The following is a 23,116-nucleotide window of genomic DNA, read 5'->3' on the forward strand; positions in this document are numbered from 1 at the left end:
AAATGGTCTCCTTTGATCGGGAGGCTCCCAGGACTTGCTCCGTTTATTTGACAGATGACAGCTATTTATAGTAAATGTGTAGCATTTTTGAAAATTAAAATTTTACTAGTGGAATTTAAGGGTTATTTTCCACTCGAGGGACTAACATTTCTGTGGAAAGGACCTTTTATTTTTTTCTATCTGAGCACCATCCTCAGTGTTAAACCTATTTGTAAACAAACCCATTGCGATAGCTCGTCCTCAAACACTGAACAGGTTTATAATTAATGAAATTGCTGCAACAAAATAAATGGAGAATTACTACGGCTGTCGGAATGTTTGTGTTGCTGCACAAGTGAGGAGACATCACTGCTGCTGTAGACTCAACACTGGGCACTTTTTGCAGCAAATCAGGGTTGAAAATAAAGCCCAAGGCAAATGCAAACTGTGGTGTTTGCCTTTGCCAGAGGGTCGCTACCAAACCAAAACAACAAATCTCAGGATTACCCCAAAAATCACAGGTCTGGGGCTTCTCCCCCCGCTTCCTTTTGAACCATTTTCCCATTCCAGATGTGGGAGGGACATTGCAGGGGCCAGCTCTGATGTGGGGTGAGGGTGATGTGGTAATTGGGAGACTCAGAGGGTTACACAGAAAACTTCTGCCTGCCTCAGGAGAACATCAAGAGGAGGTCCATGGATGATGTCAGGGTCAAGATAAGCCAGAAAAATACAGAATCATCGCAAGGGGATGGGGGTAGGAAGGGTGGAGGTGTGTGCTGAAGATCAGTGGTCAGGGACCCAGTCACCACTGTTGGCATCCCATTGCTCAGTGCAGCCATCTGCTACGGAGACGTGGTTCCTTCCTGCTGCTGTGTGGCTCTGGGCTGGGACCTCGCCCAAAAGTCTGGCATGCTTTTCCATTTTTCCAAGGTAATAATAACAGAAATATATCTTTAAAACCTGAAACTCACAATATGGAAGTATGAAAGGCCTTAACCTAAATAAGCATCTTCAAAATTCCCTGATGAAGACACAAATTTTAGTGCGTGCAGGGACAAGGGAAGGAATGAACACACTCCTCTAGCAGACAACAAGGGCAAAATCCAGAGGCACAAGATCTGTGTGTACATCCAAGCACCTTGTCTCCTAAAATGTTGGTACCTAAAGCCTGTGAGGATCAAGATGGAAATTGTTCTGAACTAAACACTTCAAGGGCCACTTGTTGGAGATTTTATTCAAGAGATCATCAGTGGTGAGTTGCTTACTCTCCCAGTCTTGGAGTTACTGCTCCCCAGGGGTGGGACACTCTCCCCCACCAGGCCTGAGGGATTCACTCTGCTGGCATGTGCTTCACTCTCTCTTCTTTGTTCCTGATTTCTCACTTAAACACCGAGTTCCAAAAAGGCACCCACTTTGGAGAAGAAAGGGACCAAATGCTGCTGTGATTAACCACTGAAAATGCACCTGTGGTCACTTCCTCTGCTCCCTAATAGTTGATCTTGTTTTAACTTCCACACTGAAGCTGCAGCTGCATCATGAGCTTCACCTCTCCCGTGTAGTCACTCAGTGCCACTGCTCTTCTCCCTCTCCTTGAACTGGTTGGCATGGCTTGTCACAGAGGATACAGCCTGGAGAGGGTTAGAGGAGAGAAAAATCCCCAAGAAAAACATTTCTCACAGGAAAAAGAAGAGATCCTGCCCTTTTCCCAAAAGATTTTTCTCTTCGTACTCAAAGAAAACTGTTGCTGGAGAAAAAGTTTCTCCTTACACCCATTAACAAATTTTTGGCCTTTCTAATTCTAAATTTCAAGATGTCCCCTCTTTCCCCCTCCTTGCAGAGCCTTGGAGAGAACAAAAGCAGTGGGACATAATTGTGAGATGCAGCAGAAGGCAGGAGTGTTTGCCTGACCAAGGGGAAGGGTGGCCACAACCAGCGGCGACCTTTGGGGTGGGTGCATGCAAACACAGAAGAGAGGAGATTAAAACAAGAGCAACTTTTGCTAATTGTGTAACTTCATTAGACAGCCCCTTGCCTTCTGCTGGTATTGCCTCATGCTGTGTTCAGAGGACAGGGGGCCTGGGGAGGCAAATAGGTCATTCCACAGGGTGCTAATGCTGCAGCCAAGCCTGAGCCTCAGTAGCCCGAGTGTGACCATTAGTGCAGGATTCCTTATGAATGGGTTTAATTAGTTCTATCAGGGAGAGCTGGGAACCCAAAGGGCAGGAGCTTCGCTTCTTGGGTGTTTGCTGTTTCTTTTTTTTAATGTCTACTCTTGATGAACTAAAGTCTTGCAGTTGGACAAATGTTCTTAATTAAGCAGAGGCAGGAGCAGATATTCTGTGGATATCAGGAGTTATCTCAAACATGACATTTGAAGGGCACTGGATTGCAAAAAGCAATTTTTCTTATTATCCAGTGTTCAATCCTGCTTTTTTTGTTTGTTTGTTTGTTTTGTTGTTTTGTTTTGTTTTGTTTTTTTAAATTCTAATTCTGCTTTCTAGGATTTCTCCAAAATAACCTGAAAGTTATTTTAGAAAAAAAAAAAAAGTAAGAGTGTTTCCACCATCTCATTTTTCTGCTGGTCACCCGATGGGAGAAAGAAGTAGAAAATTTCTCAACTCAAAAATTAAGTATTTTTAAACAGAGAGTCCAAAACAAACCTTAAAATCCCGAACTTGGACCTGTGTCTCTTTCCACTTGATATTTCTTTGTAATTAATACAAAAGCTTTTTGGAACCTGATACCCAAAGTTTACCATGTCTCAGAAACACTGAATTTTTGGAATAAATAGGTTGTGAATTTTTTATATATAAACTGGCTGTATTTTTTTCCCCTTTGTTTTGTGCACCATTTCATGAAAGAAAGAGATTCTCTCCAAAGGCAAAATTTTAATAATTTTAGTAAGAAAGTCCATCTGTTAAGGGAAGTAAGCAGGTTTGTTTACCACTTGCCTCACCAATCTGGGACAAAACAGACCAATCTGACCCAATATTCTGCAGAACCTGAAAAGTAAAACCTTGAGCATCCTGTGCACTTAAAAGCTTTGTTTTCTGTGCTGTTAACAGAGCTGTGAGGGAGCTGTGGGACTTGCTGGAGACTAGTTTGACCCTCCAGCTGCACTTGGCTCTGTGCCTCCCTCCTCCTTCACCCCTGGACCAGAAGAGCAGCCAGCTCCAGGCTCCATCCCAGGGAGGCAGAACCCCCTGCACACCAACCAGGGGGTGATTGTGCTCCCCACACCTGGATACCTGTTGAGACGACAAAACCAGGTGATGTCAGCTGAGCCTGCTAACAAAAATCCCTCGGAATTGCTCTCGGTTTGAACACCCGTGTTCATCCTTTTGGGAAAGTTTATGCTTTAGGCAGAGCTTTTCTACAAGCTTTTACACCACACGTGTATACATTATACCTCCAAATTGCCTCCAAGCTGACAGTCTTTCGGGTGCATTAACTACTTTACTACCAAAGGGGCAGCCGGATTAATATATATTTTTAAACCGCCGGAGCGAAATATTTCAGTACAGGCTTTTCTGCAAATCTTTGACTTGGTGTTCAAACCTGCAAACGAGCCCATCAGCAACAGCTCGAGTCCATCAAAACACCTCAGTGCCTTGATTGATAAATACAACGTGTTTACACTGTGACTCCTGCACGTTATTTTCTGTCAGCGCTAATTTATCTGAAAGTCCTAACCCGGGCGTTAGAAATTCAGGAGCATTTTATAATGAGGGCTGTGGAAATAAATCACTCCCTGCAAAGAATATTCAAAGAAGTCGGTAAAGTCTTTCTCCCTACGAGAAGCTGTGACACACAGACAGACAGACACATTAACCTCCTGGAAATCCGGAGAATCTAAGCCTTTTAAGTGTTGCCTCCCGCAATTCTTCCATGAAAAGAGGCGTAGAGCATTAAAGCTCTCTAGCACAAGTGGCTTTAATTTTGAAAGCCTCCACCGTAGACAGGGGAAGGTGGGGAAGAAGGAGGAGAACACACAGCCACCCTGTATGTATTTGTGTTATTAGGCTGGGAGTATTATTATTTTTACTGCAGGCTTCCCTTCTGTTTGCAAGTGAGGCAGGTTTTGTCTCTAGCCTTTCCCTGGACCTCAGCGGAACGCGGGGCTCTATTAAGCCGCCGTTCAATAGTTTGGTGATATTCAGACAATATTGAAACATTCCCAAATGAACTTTGCAGGGAGACATTTTCATTCGCTGCCTCCCTCCTCATGCATATTAACAAATGGTATGCAAGGCCTCATTTAATTCACTGATTTTACATTCGGATCACTTTCTCTTTTACAGCTATTTTTACCGGGCTTCATTAATCTTTGTTGAATACAATGGCATACATCTTTAATGCGGCCGCTGTCAAGTCATATTTCAGTAAGAGCTGCAAACTGAATGACAGCAAGCAATATTAATAAATTTAACATAGACTATATCAATTTTTAACAGAATGAATGTGGAAAGCTAAATGTATTATTTTTCGTTTAAATCATAGGGTTTATCACCGGTTAAGTAGCAGCGATTTCGGGAAACTTGTGACGTGCCGTACAAATAGATTTACATCTCATTAATAAGTAAATTAGGCAAATGCCTTTCAAGTTCAGACAAGTACATAAGTGTAATCTCCATATTAAAGGAGTAGTCTTTGATAAACCACTGAGGAATTGCAGCAGCCAACTATGTGACATGTTGCCAGTGCCTGAACTCTTCCACATTCCCACCTTTAATTACACTGGTTCATTACTAAAGAGATAAGTGTCTCTCCAGTTAAGATTCTATAAATGAGCAGCATGCGGGATCCTCCCAAATCATTTTTGCAGAAACCATGAAAAGGTGGTAACAGTTATGAAAAAACGAATTATCACCTGCTCTCTTTCTTCCTTCCCTGTAATAACATTAAAATATTAAGATGAATTCCTTTTAAATCTCAGAAAGAAATTGTCCATTAAGAGATGCTACTTTGTTTAAGAAAGAAAGGAGCGTTGGGGAAAAAAAAAAAAAGAAAGAAAAAGGAGTTAAAAAAAAAAAAAAAAAAAAAAAAGAGAAAACTCTTCTGAATTTTTTTTAATTTCCCTTCATAAATCCCAACAGAGATAATTTGCTGTAAAATTTAAACCCAGTGAGAACTTGTCTGTCTGTGTTAAATAAAAAAGTTACGGTTGGTAGGAGACATGTTTTTGCAGTAGCTTTAGCGATTATAGGAAATTACATGCAAAGCCAGAGTTCTGATCCTAAGTTAATTTATAATTGGAAAAAACTTATTAATTAGCTATGTCATTCTAATTAAGAATTAGAGGAGTGTGCATTAGAAAGTCAGTCAATATCCAGCTGACAGAATTAAAAAAACCCACAGAAGTCTGCAAGCTCCATAGCTCTGTCCACCGTCTCCCCTGTCATCTTTTTGCGGATTTTTCTGAATGTCTAACAGAAATTAGCCCGTTAAATACAGATATCAAAGGAAATAAATTGGGAATTTTGTCATCCTGGAAAGGATGCCCCTAACCTGAGCCGGTGGAGGTGCTTTACAAGACACCTTTCGGGCCTTTCAGACTGATTCTGAAATGCAGCTTGTGTGTGGAGGGCCCCATCCTCCTGCAGCCAGGAAAAGCAGCATCTGCATGCCTGTGGTGGTACCCAGCAGTTCCTGCATCCCTGCAGCTGTATCCAGCAGTACCTGCAACTGTATCTATCAGTACCTGCATCTCTGCAATAATACCAACAGCACCTGCATCCCTGCATCTGTATCCATAAGTTCCAGCATCCCTGCAGCTGTATCCATCAGTATCTGCAGCTGTATCCACCAGCACCTGCACCCTTGCAGTGGTACCCAGAAGTACCTGAATCCCTGCATCTGCATCCATCAGAACCTGCATCTGCATCCATCAGCACCTGCATCTCTGCATCTGTATCCATCAGCACCCGTGTCCCTGCCATGGTACCCAGCAGCACACACTTGCCAGCACCCAGGCAATCACTCTTCCCACAAAAAATCCCCCATAATATTCAGGATTTAAGACAAAGGAACTCACTCTGAGGCCCTGCCATGGTCGCAGGGGAAGAACTGCAAATTTTGCCAATACATTTATGTATAAACAGCATGTGGGGATGCCTATGTTTGCCTACACATATATATATATATTTATTTCCCATCCCACCATCCTCAGTCCTCTTGGTACATTCCCCCTTTAGGCCCTTTTTCCGAGATGATTATAATTCATTCTTTAAGAAACACCCCATGTGTAAATATTTTTTTGTTAATGTTTTTCTCTCTCCAGTGTGCTGGAATTTTAAAGAGGGCTTTAATATGAAATTAGATAGAAAGTTTTGACCTTTTTGTAATTAAAATTAATATGCATGTTACTGATACAGGCTTCATAGATTTAAAATATACTTTTGTTTAGGCAAATATTGAAAGAGAGGCAAACAGACTACAAGATGTGAAACACAGCCTGGATGAAAATAAAATCAGTTCTTTGTATTCAGAATTTGCAAGGCTGGAAACACAAAAGGAGAAGAAAAACTATAAAAGATGATGTTTCAGATTATTTCATCCTTCAAAAAAATAGATAAAATAAAATAATTAAAATAATCTGACTGAGTCTTTCACTTTTATATGGATCTTTTTCCATCTTGTGTTCTTGCTTTAATTTAGAGAAGGGGAGGAAAAAAAGGCTGCTCAGTGATGGGATTCAGTGTACTTATTTAAATACCAAAAGATGACCCACTCCTAATGATATAAAAAATCTTTTGCATTAGCAAATTTCTCTTCTGTATTTGTTTTGCCAGCACAACACAATATTCACTTAATATGCTACCAGTATCTTATCAAGTTAATGATCTGTTGTATGTATAGAGTAAGCTTGTTACTCATTTTAAATTAGATATGAAAGCACTACTGTATGGAAATTTGAATACTTGGGATTTTTATGAAATTATGGGACTTTCATGCTTTACCAGTCTGTAGAGAGCCTTAGTAAAACAGCAATAGTTGGCTTTGTTGATGTGACATTACACACAGATGCTGCTTAGTCTGATTTAATGGATCTCAAAATCCAGTTGTTGTGTGGAGCTCCTCTGCATTTTTGGGTCCTCAAGCTCAAAAAATGTAAAGGTTGCCATATGAAACATACCCAAGGATTTGGATTTGGAAGAAAATGTAGTTTATATGCCCCACCTCTTTGCAGACATCACTGGATGTCCAAGTAGAGCAATGACAACTTGTGACCTTCCAGTCCTGAGGTGTATATTTGAATATTTTTGGAAAAACAAACAAACAAACAAACAACCTGGTGAATATGGATAGAGTTAAATGCTACAGCCATTTAAAATCCTTTATCAGGCCTTTATCAGGTCGTGGTCCTTGCTGCACATCTTCTGAGAGCCTCCTACACACGCACACCGCACGCTGCCACCTAATTAATGGCAGTCTAGAGGCTGACGATGTGCCATTTCTTATGGGTTCAGCAATGGCAGACAGATGCAGGAAATACGGTGTCAGGCTCCTCAGCAGAATTCTCCTTTGTGCAATTTGTTTGCTTTATCCTGCTCAAAAAGGAGAGCAGTAAATTCGACTTAGGGAAGCACTGGCGCGTTGAGCGCTCGGAGCGCGGCTGTGCCCACTGAGCATCCGCTTCATCAACTCCAGGAGCTTCACAGGTGATACTGAGCTCTGGGAAAATAGGAATAAAACATCCCTCTGGTGTCCCCAGGACCCCACATGATCCCAGGAAGATTTTGTATGTACAAGTGCTGACTTTCTCACTAAGTGGTCTGGCGAAATGCAGATCCTTGGATCTTTGGTGGCAGTTTTGCCACAGTGAGTTGAAGAGGATTTGGGTCTACACCAGCCAAAAGCAGCAGAGCTTCCCCAGCATGGCCTCTGTGCATTTCTCCAGATCATTTAGTGAGAAAGTCAGTACCTTTATATCCAAAATGCAGTCCAAATCAGTCTTCTCTTAGCTTATTCATGTTCTGGTCACCTACTTGCGGTTTTCTTGCATCTTCAGACTCACCTGCTTTTCCTCTTGTTCATCCTTCATTGATGTGACCACTCATCCCTGGGAAGGCATCTTCCTCCTAGCACACCCCACTAGTCTGGGTAATGCTTTAAGCCCACTTGCTTACTCTAGCTGAGCTGTTTGGGCTTGACTTAACGAGGTGCAGCAGGAATCTCCTGCGTGCCAGGAGGGCTGGCAGAAGGGATGGTTGGGAAAAAGTCAACCAAGATGTATGATGGCCTGAGTCCCGTAGGAATGCTTTCCACCTCCTTTTGGAGCACTCCAGAGGGCTGAAGTGCCGGACATGATAGATTCTGCAGTGGCAGTGGCGTGTTTTGGCTCTCTCCACTCTGTTTTCCTGTGTGGGTAAAGGGGAGCCACAGCCTGGCATCCCCCACCAGGAATGTGGAATGATGATGCTGGTCCAGGCAGAGGGAAAGGTCTGTGAATGATCGTGTTTGCAATCATCTCAGGGAAAAAGATCCCCCTCTTCTCCTTTTTCATCATTTACAGATGCTTTATGCACAGCTCCAAAAGACTGGCTGGGGATTACTCCATCTTCTCCTCAGCCAGGCTGAAGTTTAGATGTGCAGCTATTTGAGGCAGGAAAAAAATGGAAAAAACATCTTTTTTTTTTTTTTTTTTTTTTTTTTTTCCTGTAAGTGACTACCAGAGAACTGGTGTAAGTTTCTGTGTTTACTGAAGAAGTTTACTTCCTAAAATTTTGCTGTAAAGGGAGTTACAGGGTGTGTTGCAGGTGCTAAACACCCTACGTTACCTTCTGGTGCTGCAGCAGCAGCTGGGTTGTCACTCAGCAACTGCTGGAAATGGGATTCAGCACCTCAAATTAATTACCCCCTTTCATTACAAAGACAAATTAGACTGGCCCCAACCAAGAACATTAATGAAATGTCCTTTAGTCAAAAAACAACCCTTAAGTGAAGCACGCTGGGAATGCTGGGCCAGGCTCCTGCTGTTGGGGCAGATCAAGGCGCAAACTTGTTGTGTGCCAGTCTGGGGGACGCCAAAGTCATGGCTGGGATGGTGGGGACTGGCAGAGAATCCCTGGATGGACAAAGCATTCATGGATGGACAGAGCAACACTGGATAGGCAGAGTATTCCTGGGTGGGCAGAGCATTCCTGGGTGGACAGAGCATCACCAGACATACAGAACATCACAACTCCACCACCACCGAGATGCTGCAAAAGAGGAAACTTTGGCTGTGCTCCCTCTTTTCAAAATGCAACTATGTAAAGGTCACAGAGGAGGAGACGAAACTCGGAGTTGTAATAAGGAAGGAGAAATAAAAAATAATGACAGAAATAAATTGTCATAAGAGGGGATACAGTTATGATTTATTGTGATATTCTACAAATTTGGAGGTGATTAAAAGCCACCTAAAATTCACATTAACAAGTCACATAAAAATGGAATTAAACTAGTGGGCATAATGTGGCAGGGTATAAAGAAAAATCATGACAGAAATAAATTGACAGAAGAATGATACTATTCAAGTTTTACTCTGTCGCGTCACACTGACAGGAGACTAGTATTTTAATTTCAGAGTTGTGGTTGAGTTTTTGGAGTTCATTAAAGGCCCACATTAAGAATCTCATAAAAGTGAGAAGAAATTAGTGACCATAATGTGGCAGAGGAAATAAAGAAACAATAATGACAGAAATAAATTGACAGAAGAATGATACACTTAATGTTTCACTCTGACACCCTCTATTAATAGGCCGCTGCAAGCTGGAGCAAATGTCATTCATATTTTAGCCAAAGTATACCACTAATTAGGCTGGCTTTCTGCACTGGAATTAAATTTGAGATCCCTCACCTTTAGAGTGGGATCATTTGAATTCGAAAGAAAAGAGCTGGTGACAGAAAAAAAAACTTTCTGCTCGGGCTCTTCTAATGAGATAAAATTCCCCCTTCTCCCCATTTCCTAGCTATAATTGCTGATTATGTTGTTACACAGGAGCGGCTCTCCGCTCTCTCCTCCCCATCATTATGATTTAGTCTGGCATATCGGGGTGCTTCAAACACAGACTGAAGTGGTTTGAGTCTAATTTAGCACTCATTTAGGCCGCAGGTACCGACGAAGGTAAACACTGCATTGTTATAATTAATTACCCCTTAGGCCTAGCCAGGCCAGCTCTGTTTCAGCTGACCCTTATAATAATAAGGCTTAGGGGCATATTGTATTTCTTTTGACAGATTAATTAGAAATTCAGCCGTGGAGGTACAAAGCAACTCTGTCATGAATATTTAAATGGACTGACACAAAAAATCATGAAAGGGCTGCTGAACTACATGACAGACAGGGGATATTAGCCAAGTGATTCTAATCAATAATCTCTTGATCTCTTACATATTAATACACTGCCTGCTGTTATTAAGCTCCATAATAAGGAAGGGGAGAGAAAGTTAGTGTAGCTCTGCTGTAGGGCTCGCCGGGCCCCCAGTGTATACACTAACTGACGGAGAAAATGCACAGAGGAGCCGAGCCTCAGCCTCTTCAATCTCATCCAATCTTAAGGAATGGCAGCTCTGAGCATCGCTGGCCGGATAATTATTGGCCCTGACAAGGTGAAGGCGTTTGCAGGCAAATGAGATGGGAAGTAGGATAAGTCCCCAGACCACCCAGCGCAGGGCACGCTCAAAACCAACCGCGCGCTCCCGCTCGGGCTTGTATTTGCTTTAGCAGGGGAAATATGGGAATCACAGCGCTTTTGAGTCGTGTTGAAGGGTCAGTGACAGTCGAACACTGGGAGCTTGCTGTTACTGTTGTTAATGTTAACTTTAACACCAAGTCAACTGGATTTACCCCCGGTCCCTTTGCTCATCTCCTATAACATCAAGGCCACCGAGTGAATTAAGCAGCGTAGTAGAGCTGAATATCATCTAAATTCATTACAGCCGGTTCCTCCCGTAAATGGGGGAGGAAGCTCCGTGCGTTGCTCTGGAAATGTGCCGCCTCCACAGCACCAAAGACTCTCTTTGTGCTGCACAGGCTCGGGGCTGGGTAGAGAGTGAGCGGCGGCACCGCGCCGGCGCTGGATAAAGGGGGTTGGTGTGATGAGAACTGGAAGTGTTCACAGAGCTAATGTGTTCTGTTATCTCCCAAAAATGAGCCCCACAATGTGCTCGTGTGGTGAGAGAGAAAGGGCTCAGCTAGAAAAGGGAACTGGACCCACTCCAATATCTGGCTAAACAACTTAAAAAAGGAGATTAAATGACAGGAGCAGCGAGTGATTATTAACATATTTAAATCGCATGCACACAATGTTCAGATGGGATTAGAGGGACGATGTTGGATTTTTAAAAAGCAATTTGACATCCAAAATATTAGATAAACTAATTTTTTTTTCTTTTTTCATTTCCTTTTCTGTTTTGTTTTGATTTAAGGTGAGCCGTGTGGTCAGTGCCCACTGTGGGTGCCCTGCAGCCTTTCCTGTCCACATGCTGCAGGTCCAGAACCCTGGGCAAGGTCAAGAGGTGACAATTTGGATTTCAGACCTGGATTTGTCTTGTCACAGAAAACCCCACATAGGTTGCATGACTTGTAGTGAATTTGCCTAATTTCCATGGGACAGCAGGAGCACAGGAGACTCAGAGAACACATCTCTGTGTACAGATTTGATGCCACCTGACTCCCACGGCCTTAGTGTCCCACTTCCAGCAATTCCAGGCTTGAATTGACAGTGAAATCGGAAGGCTCTTAGCCCCCAGTAACTCATCCTGTACATCTACCCTTATTTTGTTCTGCTTAGGTGTCTCTGAGCTATCTAAAAGAAAAAAGCAGATTGAAGTGATAAAACAGTATCAGCTTAATAAGCAACCTCAAAATATCTAAGGCTCCAGTGCCAGCAGAAGAAGACTTTTTCAAGCTGTTGCACTACTCCTGATCAGGTGGGAACCCTCCTGGAGCTGGGGGCTGCCTTGGGAGCATGCCCGGGATCTCACTTGTATTTCCCTCTTCTGCAGGTGCTGCAAAAGGGATTTGAAATATTTTCATGGGGACAGGGTTCAGGGTAGAAGGGAATCATGCCCAGCTCTCTGGCCAAGCTGTGACAAGATGTTATTTCATGTTGTGATTGCACATTGAACAGCTTCCTAAACTCTGTTTCAAAAATCCTACATTTGTGGGCACGGTGCCATCATGCTGTGAGTAAAGCAACCCTGTCCCCTTTACAGGCTTCATCTGGTGGAGGTTTCACTGCTTTGAGTGAACTCAGTAAATGCTTTGGGTTTTGCAGGAGCACCGATTTAAAGACACCTAAGCCTGAAAAGTGCCTTTGTGCTTAAAAACCCCATCCTGAATTTATCAACACTTATATTTGCAGGTCACACTTTACTTGCACTTATAAGTTTAAGCCTAACCCTTCTCATTACTTCAATGCTGCTTTCAAACCTCTAATGCATATTTAAGTGGTAGCATTAAAAAACAGTGTGTCAACTGCCATTGATGTGCAATGTAGGGCACTGACCCTTTGAAGGCATTATCATGTCATTGGACCCATTAAGTGGAGCCATTTCTGTTGCTCTTAATTGGGTTGTGCAGCGTGGAGCAGTTGCAAGTGGTTACAGTTTATCCCATGAATTATAATAACAATAATATCCCTTAGTGCAGCAGAGATCTATGTGGGCACCAAGCACGTGCTCAGAGCTTGCTGAGAGCATCACCTCTACTCAACTTGTCACCCCTCCCTTTTAAAAGCAATAGAGGTTTAATTTACAAGCTCAAAATCAGTTTCTGGGCACTGCTCTGTCTATGCCTGTTAATTAAACATGGAGTCTTCTTCCAAAGCATCATTACTGGGCTGGTTGTGCTCATGAAATAACATGCTGTTCCCCATGAATCAATTATTTTAAGTATCTGGCCCAAAAAAAGAAACCTGATACATCCTATCTGCTCTCGGTCGGAAACTGCAACTTCTCTTTCCTTTATTTAATTTTTTTTTCCTTTTTAAAAAATTGGATGTCAGGATTCATTTGGACTAAGGCCAGGGTATTTTATGTCAAGTTTCAGCAGCTGAAAATATTTGCATCTGATTTATAAAGTTTTGGAAATCGATGTAAATGCAAGACAGAACCTAAGGATGGTGGCACTGCCTGCCATGCTGTTACAATTAGAGGCTGGCCCACACCGAGTCCCTGGCATGGCAGTGGCCTGAACTTTGGAGCCCAGGTTGTGTTTTCAGGGACCAAATCAAACCTCTAGGCCCTGACACTCCCAAAACACGGAAATTTCTGGGTCTGCCTCAAAATTTCATAACCAGGACCTGTTTCCAATAATCACTACCGTTGTCTTTAAATATCAGTGGAAGTCATGATGGTTTATCATTTGCAGCTTGGCATGCATGGGTCCCCTTCTTGCTGGTCAGATGCTCCCAAAGAACAGATAATTAGGAACAAGGAAAACAGACTCAGAGCAAAAGCCAAATTAAATGTCCAAATGCAAAATGGGTAGCAATTGCAATAGTACCAGCGGTGATGACAGCAACAATCATTTCTAGCCTGGCAGTTTTGTTTATAAAAATGTTAGTAAAAGGTGCAGAGCTGGAAACAAATAACTTTACCTCAGCCCTTTTATTGCAGAAACATAATAAAGTGCAAGCCAAGAAGTAAATTCATTGCTAGTCATATTAAAGGTTTTGGACCAAAGTGAAGCTGTTACAAACTACATCTGTAAAAATTGTGTAATTATTATGGGTGGGTAAAATCTGGCAAGAATTATTTTCTTAAGTAAAGCGTAAAAGAGAACAGATGTGCTGTAACTGACACATTTCTTTTTTGCCAGTTTCCCTAATTCTGGACAAAAAGTTGCTCTCATTTATCATATTATTCAATGGATTTCAAATTAGCGAGGCAACGGTGACTTTTTACACTGTCCCAGTTTTAATGCCTGAGAAAAGAAGGGGGGTGGGGAAGGCTGTCTCACGGAAAGAAAATTAATTTGTTTTATTGGGCACTGAAAAGCCAAGCCTTTTGTCAAACAGAGAAGCAAACATATATTTGGAGGGAGAGCTGGGTCACTACTTAAATGTCAGGGTCTGCTAAAATCAAAAGGTAGGAGGGGTGGGTGACAATGAAATCTAAGTAGAAAACCATAAATGTAAAGAAACACCACTATTTCTGGGCTGGGGTGGAATGAGAAAAATGGCCAAAGACAAAGATAGGCAGCCTGGGTCTGGAAGTAATTACGGACAAGTGAAGACAACTGAATTCCATATTACTTTGGTGGATGTCTGTAAAGGCAGTTTGGGGAGGTATTTTGGTAAGGTTTACTTTTTGGAGCTTAGCAACATAAATTTGTTGTCACTGAACTATTAAATAAAATAGACACATGTTGGCAAAGAGTGCAGAGCCGAGGGATGGAACTGATTAAGGGACAGCCTATGAAATAATAGCTTAAATGGGCCCACTGCAGGATTTTAATATCCCATGACAACACTCAATTGTCAAATTCTGCTGGAGTGTCCAGGATGCTACTAAAATTAAGCCAGAAATTCCTAGATTTATTCTATTTTTTTTACAGCTAAGAACAGGAAATGCCAGTAAGCTGTGAGAATCTGAGCAAGAAACAAGAAACTGGGAAGAAAAGAGGATGGTCTAAAACTTTATGAGATTTCTGCCATTAAATCTATAACAAATGTCTTTCACCTACACACGATAAAGAGGCAATGTGGGATTTTAATTGGACTTTTGGCTTTTCTTCATTTGATTTAAACCTAGGTAGAGTTTCAAACAATAACACTGGAACACCTGGTTAACACGTTAGATGATATGTATAGTTGTAAATTGTGGTTTTAATAGGTGCTCACTGGGGGATTGCAAAGGGTCCCATTGTTTGCCTCGGCAGATATTAAAAAAAGTTCATGAACTACTGGGATTTAAAACCCCCTCACATGATTTTAATATTACTCCAGTAATGTAATTTGATAATTTGACCAAACTTGTGGCCAATTTGTGGACAGAGAATCTAATGGTCACGTTATGTGATTAAAGTGCCCCGACACAGGACTAAGCAGAACGCCCGCTCTAATTTACTGCTACAGGCCGAGCTGGAGAACAGCAACAGTTACTGAAATCTGATCATCATCATATTACATGGGTGTAATCAAAGAAATGCACAGAGGAAACCTGCTGCCAAGAACAGACAGCCCACAAATACCCGGCGTGTTTCTCCACTACAAGAATGGTCCCAGGTAAACCTTTTTGGCAAGGAAGGTTCTTCTCCCTTCCCAGCTCAAGAACAAGGACTCATCAGGCTTAAAAGACATGAGTCACTTGAAATTTTAGAGCTTTTAAGAGATTTAGGTCTATTTATGCCATCAGAGTTTGCATTCTAACTTTAGTCCTCTTTCATAATCAACAAAGGGAAGGGGACTGCTAAACTGGAAGATTAATGGAGTTATTATGGATCAGGAGAGCTCATTTGAAGGAAATCTCACAGTCATTCCCACTCACTGCACTGTGTTTCAAACTGAAGGGAGGTTCTTGAGTGTGTGAGCTTGTGATAATTCAATCTGCATCAGTCTCTGGGACCCAACCAGCTGACTCGTTCTCTACTCTCCTGAAAGGATTGGGCAAATCAGGGTGACATCCAACATAGGATGGCATCAAGTGGTTAAGAGGACCAGCAGATGGTAAAAAATGACAGGGATGGTGTGGCTGAGCACTGTGGTTGTTGGTGGTGCTGTGCCTCCTCTCCAGGGCCAGGTGTGGGGCTGTGGCACCATCCTGGGATAGTTCTGTTGGATGTCCTCCCCTGTGGCTGAGTGTGGGGATTACCTCCAGAACAGTTCAGCCCTTGAGCTTTCCTCTGCCCCTAACTGAAACACCACAGTTAAAAGACTGAATTCAGGCTGTCAGTATTTCTCCCTCCCTTCTAGAGCTGATGCTGGAGAGATCTTGGTGTTATAAATTTTCAGTAATAGTTTTGTTTTGTTTGTTTTTTTGTTTTTTCTTGGAGTACTTTATCTTTCCATGCACAGCAGTGAAGTTTTCCTCTGCTTTTCACTTGCTGGAATGTCAGTTCATGTTCTTCCCGCTCCATTTTCCTGCCCCATTCACTTTGTTCTACCTCTGCTTTAATTTGACTGGATATTTGTTTCTTAATTTGGCTGGATATCTGTTTCCACACATCTTTGTTGAGTTTCTTGAGAAATTTAGAATGATAACCTCAACCCAAAAACTTTTCCCACATCTCCATTTCTCTTTACACCCCTGTAACTGTACACCTTGGTTTCCTTCTGCACTCTCCCATTTAGAAATCTTTCATAGATAACAAGACTTCCCCTAGGTCCTGATTCAGCAGAGCACTTAAGCATGTGCTTAACTTTAAATACCTTTGTAAAAGCTTTTGCTGAATCAGGATCTTAGCATTTCTCCTCATCTAACTGCTGTTCTCCCATGGTTATTTTGGTATTTGCTTACAGGAAAATCTGAGCCCAGACTCCGTGGATGATGTCAGCAGATTTTTTTTTGCCCCATCCAGCTGAAGCATTCAGATGGACTCAGTACAAGAGTGAGGCAAAGGATGTGCAGAAGGCAACCTGATACCCATCAGGCTCTGTTCTGTGGGGTTATCTGTAAAAAAGTTTGGAATGCTCCTACTATTGAGTCCCTTCCACCAATGGCTTGTAGCAGAGAGGATGACAAACCTCCCAGGCATCTAAAAATCTGTAGGGTTTCATCTCAGTTTCCAGTAAAGAAATTTATGTCCAAGTACCAGATGTATTCAATTACTTGATTTTAATAAATTATTTCAAGTGGCTGAGATATATGTATCTATTTTTTCCCCTTATAGTTGCTAAGTACTGTTGTTTTTTAAAAAGAGTTTATTGTCCTTAATAAACTGTTGCTACATTAATGTTTAATGCCCTTTGCCAGGAGGCAGCGGGGTGAGAAGTCTGTAATTTATTTTAAAAGGTATCATGGACCAGTGCAAATATAACTGTAATTATTCATTGCAACCACAGTCAGCTGTTGTTCAGACCAATCCTGCCAACCACCTCATTTTTGAATAATTTTTTAATGTCCTGCTTATACACATCACCTTTTACTTTCAAACTTCAACTGGATAAAAAGTTTTTGAGCTGCAAGTTGAGTTGCAGTCGTGGTGTGATCACTCTGGTCTAGTGGAAGGTGTTCCTGCCCGTGGCAGGGGGTTGGAGAGAGGTGTAAGGTCTTGCAACCCAAACCGTTCTGTGTTTCTATCAAAACAGGACCATTATATTTAATATTATATTTTAGTGTTCCTGCTCCATCATGCAAAGATTTCCATAGTTTCCCACTTCCTCTGTGCTGAAGAACTCAAGGACTCAGAGGCAACCAAGACTAGAGAGTTTTTGGACACAACATTTGATGCCTGAGAGCAAAGCTGGTAGAGGGGGAGCTCATGGGTGGTTCTCTGTGATCACATCTCAGCAACCTGGAAAGTACAAACAAAGGACAAACACAAAGGACCCAAGTCATACTGGATGGATTTTTCTTTTTTTAGCCTCCAATAAAAATGTTGTGCACATTCAGGTTAAGTAAAGGGCATCCCCAACCAAATTTTTCTCCCCCTGCAGTAGTTTGATGAATTATAAATTATTTCTTGAAGTTTTTTTCTTCTTTTCTTGTCTCAGATGGGAGAGGAAGTCAATGTTTTCTAAAGGGTCATGTCATAAAAAACAAAAAGAGAACAGACATCCTCTTATAGGATCTAGTACCTGTCTGGGTTGAACAGACATTTTGGGGGAAATTGTAAAAACATATAAAAATTTTTTTGCAAGTCCCGCTTTTGCTTTGATGTGTAATGTGAACAGCTCAATGGATCATGGTGAGGCTGTGAGTATTTTGAGTTCATGGAACCACTGTTATCAAAACATGGTGTAACTTTACCTCAGTAATGTTACATCTCCCTCTTTCTCTCCAGTCTAAAGCTTTTTAAGGAGTAGAAATTATTTTCTTTATTTTTGAAAATCACGACACGTTTAAGATTTAATTAGAAGTAAATGATAATTAACAGAAGAAGGCAATCTCTAGCAAATACTAGGGAAATTCGGGATTAGGTTGAAATGTGCTATTTAACACCATAGGAAATTGTCCTGCACTGAGGTTTGAACTGAAGTTTAGAAAAATAAACAAATTCTTCCTTATATACTGCAGGCTCAACACTGACCTAAGGACTCCATAGGAAACAAAGGTCATCCCAAGAAATTCATAGGAGTTAGTCTGTGTTTGTGTGGATGTGAAGAAATCTTGTGTGTTGGTCAGCACACTGGAGAAGATCCAAAATTGTCCCTGTTAGCGTGAGGAAGTTTCTGAGAGAAGGTTTGTCCAAAGATCTTGAGCCTTAGAAACAGAGTGCAAGGATCAAAATGATTCATTTTAATGAAATCACAGAATATGCTGAGTTGGAAGGCACCCACAAGGATCATTGAGTCATGCCATGCACAGGACCATCCCCAAGAGTCACACCCTGTGCCTGAGAGCATCATCCAAATGCTCCTGGAGCTCTGTCAGCCTTGGTGCTGTGACCACTGCCCTGGGGAGCCTGTTCAGTGCCCAGACAGCCTCTGGGGAAAGAATACCCAACCTAAACCTCTCCTGAGACAACTTCAGGCCATTCCCTGAGGTCCTGTCACTGGTCACCACAGACAAAAGGTACATTTTCTGCTTACACCAAAACAGTACAAAGAAAAATCTGCTCTTCCAGGAGAGCCAAGTCAAACTGATCTCAAGCAGATCCAATACAAGATGGTGCATCTTATTGATCACTGGGGTCCTGATGGCCTGTGTGAACCCCCGGAGAACACCATCAGTTGCCCAAATGTCCATTTTCTCCAGGTTCCCCCTTGCTACACACACACACACCGAGCACACAGAGCTGGAAGACAGCAGGGTCTCTGAAGGCCCAGACTGAAATCTTTAGCAAACCCCATGTGTCTTTCATTCATTTCAATAGGAAACATCGTGGGACTCGTGAGATTCCATTCATTTTTCCAAGCAGTTGTACTGAACGTGTCTGATTAAACACCACACGCCTGCGCTGCAAAGGAAGTTTCCTCTTCACAGCAAACCCCGCAATTTAACACCACTCAGGCAGTGTTTAGAGAAGAGGCTTAATTGGGATATTCCTTTCTGTGGCTAATATTGGGTTATATTTTATGACTTGGAAGAAAGGACCCGCTGTGAAGTCGTGTAAACATTGTGTGTTTAGTTGCTGTACACCAGTAAATAGCAGCGGACCCAGTGATTTTAGATGTTCAATTTAAACACATACGCAGCTACCTCTCCTCCTCTAAATCAACAGTTTCCCTCCAGAGTGATGTCAATAGACTGCTGCACATGGTACTTTCTTTTTTTTAATAATATCTTCATTTTAATGTGGATATTGCCTTTTCACCTGGGAGCAGGGCTCTATTGAAATTCTAATGGGAGAGCGTATTCTTTAACATGAGAATACCGAGGGCCTGCGTAGACAGGAGCAGAATGAGAGATGGAGCATTAACTGAATTTTCTCCCTCCAGAAGAGGGGCCTATGTGGGTCAGACTCGCAGGGTTTTTCCCTTCTTATTTTTCTTCAGTTTCGTAGCAACAATAATTTTAAACTTTATATTCAGAGGAGGCAAAAGGAATCCAAATGCACCTGAATTACTGTACTGTATGAGGGAATTTAATTAAGAATATACACATTAGAATTTCAGTGGGAGCGCCTATTTAATGTTACTTTATTAAGCCTTCTATCAAACCCTTTTTTATGTATATCAGTTGATATACAATTAATCTGCTCTCTTGTGAGAAAAAAATAGCACCTGAGGTGGATGAAAAGTGTCAGATTATAATAATTATAAGCAGCTGTTCACTTGGAATCACCTCTGGCCTACATGGGGGATGCTGTGAGCTACCACTTCTCACAACAGACCACCTCATTAGACTTGACCTTCCCAGCTGGGTATTTCATTTGTGTTTTTTTAATGGGTTTGTATACTGCAAATCGCAGCCCCTTGCCAAGGCTGGCTCTTTGTTGCTGTAACAAAAGGGAGCAACGCAACTTTAAAAAAAGATGCTGCCGCTGGACATCGGTGCAATGCTGTGGGTGGAGTGGGTGACTCCCCAGGACAGGGCTGGGGATGCAGAGCACATCCATGTCTTGTTGGGATAAATACATTTTTCCAAGTTTTCAGGCTGTTCTGTTCTTCTTAGCCTTCAAAGGTTAAAAAAAATAAATGTTTGTGTTGCTCTTCTTGCTCGGCATCCCAAACTCCGGTGTCAGCCAGCACCAGGATGCTCAAACCAGAGAATGGCATCCATGGTGGAAAACATGACCCTCCCAGACAGTGGGGGGTAAATCTGCACTCCAGTTTGGACCAAACTGGAGGCCAGCTCAAGAGAAAACCTATCAGTGCACGTTTCCACATGTGAATGTATATGGAGACAGAGTATCCTCACGGATGCGTTCCCTGCACCACATATATACGTGCACATGTACATATAAAATTAAGAGATTAAAAAAGCTTCTGAACAATATATCTGGTTTCTTTTCCCCTTCCATTTATGTTTGTAATAAACTCACTCTCATACAATTAGCCTCAATTGTTTTTATATCTTCTGAGGCAATAATATAGGCAGCCTGGGGAATACAGTAGTAATCCGTATACCTGTGTTCATTTACCCAAATCACTATGGTTACAGCCAGGGCAAATTGTTTACTGTGAGAATCTTTGGAGCCCCTTTCCAGATACTAATGACCTTTCTGTTCATCCAATAACATCAACAAACCAGGGAGGCTGCCCACACCATTAAAGCCAATTGCCTCTCAAGTTACTGAGGGAGTTGTGCTTTTCCTCATTTATTTTCTCTCATCTGATGTAACTCACATGCCACTTTCTTGTCTTTAAAGAAGGGGAAAAACTGTGGATTATTGATTTGCTTCTGAACAGAAGACCAACCTAAAAGCCCCAATGAATTGTCACTCATTATTGAAATTACTGAACACTAATTAAACTGGCAGCTCAAATCCCAGCAGGCCACACTCATCTGAAGCTGAAATTCAGACACTTGGACAGTGGAAGAGAGAAAGCGTTAGCAACCACCAGGATTGTAATAAGCTTTGCATTAATTTTTGTTTCTTAAAGGCACATGCAGGGTTTGTCAGAGAACAGGCAACATGCTACCTGGGCTGAGGTTAGGTTTGCAAGGCATTTTTCCTCTATCCCTTCCAGGAGGCATCATTTCAGATGGGAATTCTGTGTTTCCCAAAAGGTTCTCCCTTGCCCAGCAAACCACAGGACAGCACTGGAGTGCTGCAGGGTGATTCAAAGACTGACTTTGGTGATGCTGGCAAAGGGTTGAGCATTTAAATTGAGTGGCAGAGAGGAAACTGAGTCAGACAATACAGAGCCACACTCTCTGCCTGAGCAATAATAAATGCTAAAGATCATCTAGAATTCATAGAGCCCAATTTATAAAGAAACATCTTTGGCCCATTTTCACAGGATGTTCAAACTCTGTATAAATTATGCATGCCCATGGTTAATCAACCTCAATTTTTTTCCTTGCCTGAGAAGTAACCCTTCATTTGTTCAACTTCAAAGAGGGCAGAACGAGCACAGAGAGGGCTGGGCTAAGTATTCAGTTTGCACTCTGTATTTTTGACCAGGACTCGCTGATAGTGAGGGAAGAGAAGGAGAGGACTGGCCTTAGTCATCCTATAGGTCCCTCTTGGTTTTATAGCCCATGCCACAGAACCCTCCAAAGGCAGGGAAAAAAACAACCACAGCACTTGTGAGGAATGTTGGATCTTGGATAGTTCTAATCTGGCTTTTATAATTCTGGCTCCTGCTGTGAGAGGGACATTCCCAGATTCAGCACTGCACAGAAAGTGCCCTTTATAAATATGGTTTCCTATGTATGTTCATCTCCTGCCAAAATTGGTTTGAAAGAAACCACAAAACAGTTTTTACTTTTCTCTCTATATACACATTGCCACTAAATTTCCCAGCAGTTGGTCTTTGGGACACGACTGGCAGAAGGTTTCTGAGTGAAAGCTGGGGAGAGAAATCTTTTAGACAAATATCACTCTGGATGAAACACTTTGCATGTTCCTGAGCAGAGCGGGGCCCTTTTTCATCTGACAGCCACAAAAATTGGATCTTGCTGCTGACGCCGGAGGCTGGAATTGTTTAAAAAGTTTTGCAGGGAGCAGATCTGTGTGGTGCAGGCACCGTGAGGTCCTTCCAGCAGTGGAGTGTTTTTGGAAAGTTTAAGGAAAAGTATTAATTATTTAATTCCTCTAATAAAAAATTAATTGAATTTTAGAACAAAAGAACGTGCGAACATCACCCTTCTATATTTAGGCGTGGAAACGAAGCTGTGGGTGGTGACTCAGGAAAGAAGGGAACGAAAATGCAAATGTCCCATTATATTCTTCTTAAGATGATAGCACCTCTTGTGCCTTTGAGTTTATCCCATGCCAACACCATGAAACCTGAGGGGATGGAATCAGCAGTGCCTTAACGTGGGAAGCTCCTGCATGGGGTACACTGTCCACCCTTGTTCGATGTCCACTGCTACAGCTCAGGGCAAAGCTAAAGGCACCCTTTAAAAAAAGGTGCTTTGGCCAGAACTGGGGTTTTAAATGAAATTTGGAAATCTGGGCTCTTTAAGAAAAAACTTTCAGCCTATCCATAGGTTTGCCCCAACCTGCACTTCTGTGTCACCTCAACAAGGAATCGGGTTGGGATGGTTGTGGATGGTGGGGCCACAGCACAATAGTGCAGATATATTCCCTACTCCAGCATTCCAGAGCTCAAGAAACACTTGGAAAATGCCTTCAGGCATGTGGTGGGATTTTTGGTGTTGTCCTGTGCAGGCACATGAGTTGAACTCAGTCATCCTTGTGCATCCCTTCAAACTCAGGATGTGCTATGCCTTTATTCTGCCTCTGACCCGGCCCCTCAAGAACATATCCAAATTTTATGTACCCCAATGCCACCTTTTGAGCACCTGAACAGCCCAATCATGTGTTTAAAGCCCTGGGTCAGCCCCAGCCACGCATGGGCACCAAGAGGGACCTTTCCTCCTGGGTGCAGCTCCTTGCAGCAAAAGGAGCCAATTAACGACTGCATATTCGACA

Source organism: Myiozetetes cayanensis, unplaced genomic scaffold (assembly GCF_022539395.1).
Source record: "Myiozetetes cayanensis isolate MyiCay16 unplaced genomic scaffold, myiCay2020 scf10, whole genome shotgun sequence".
NCBI classification, from domain to species: Eukaryota; Metazoa; Chordata; class Aves; order Passeriformes; family Tyrannidae; genus Myiozetetes; species Myiozetetes cayanensis.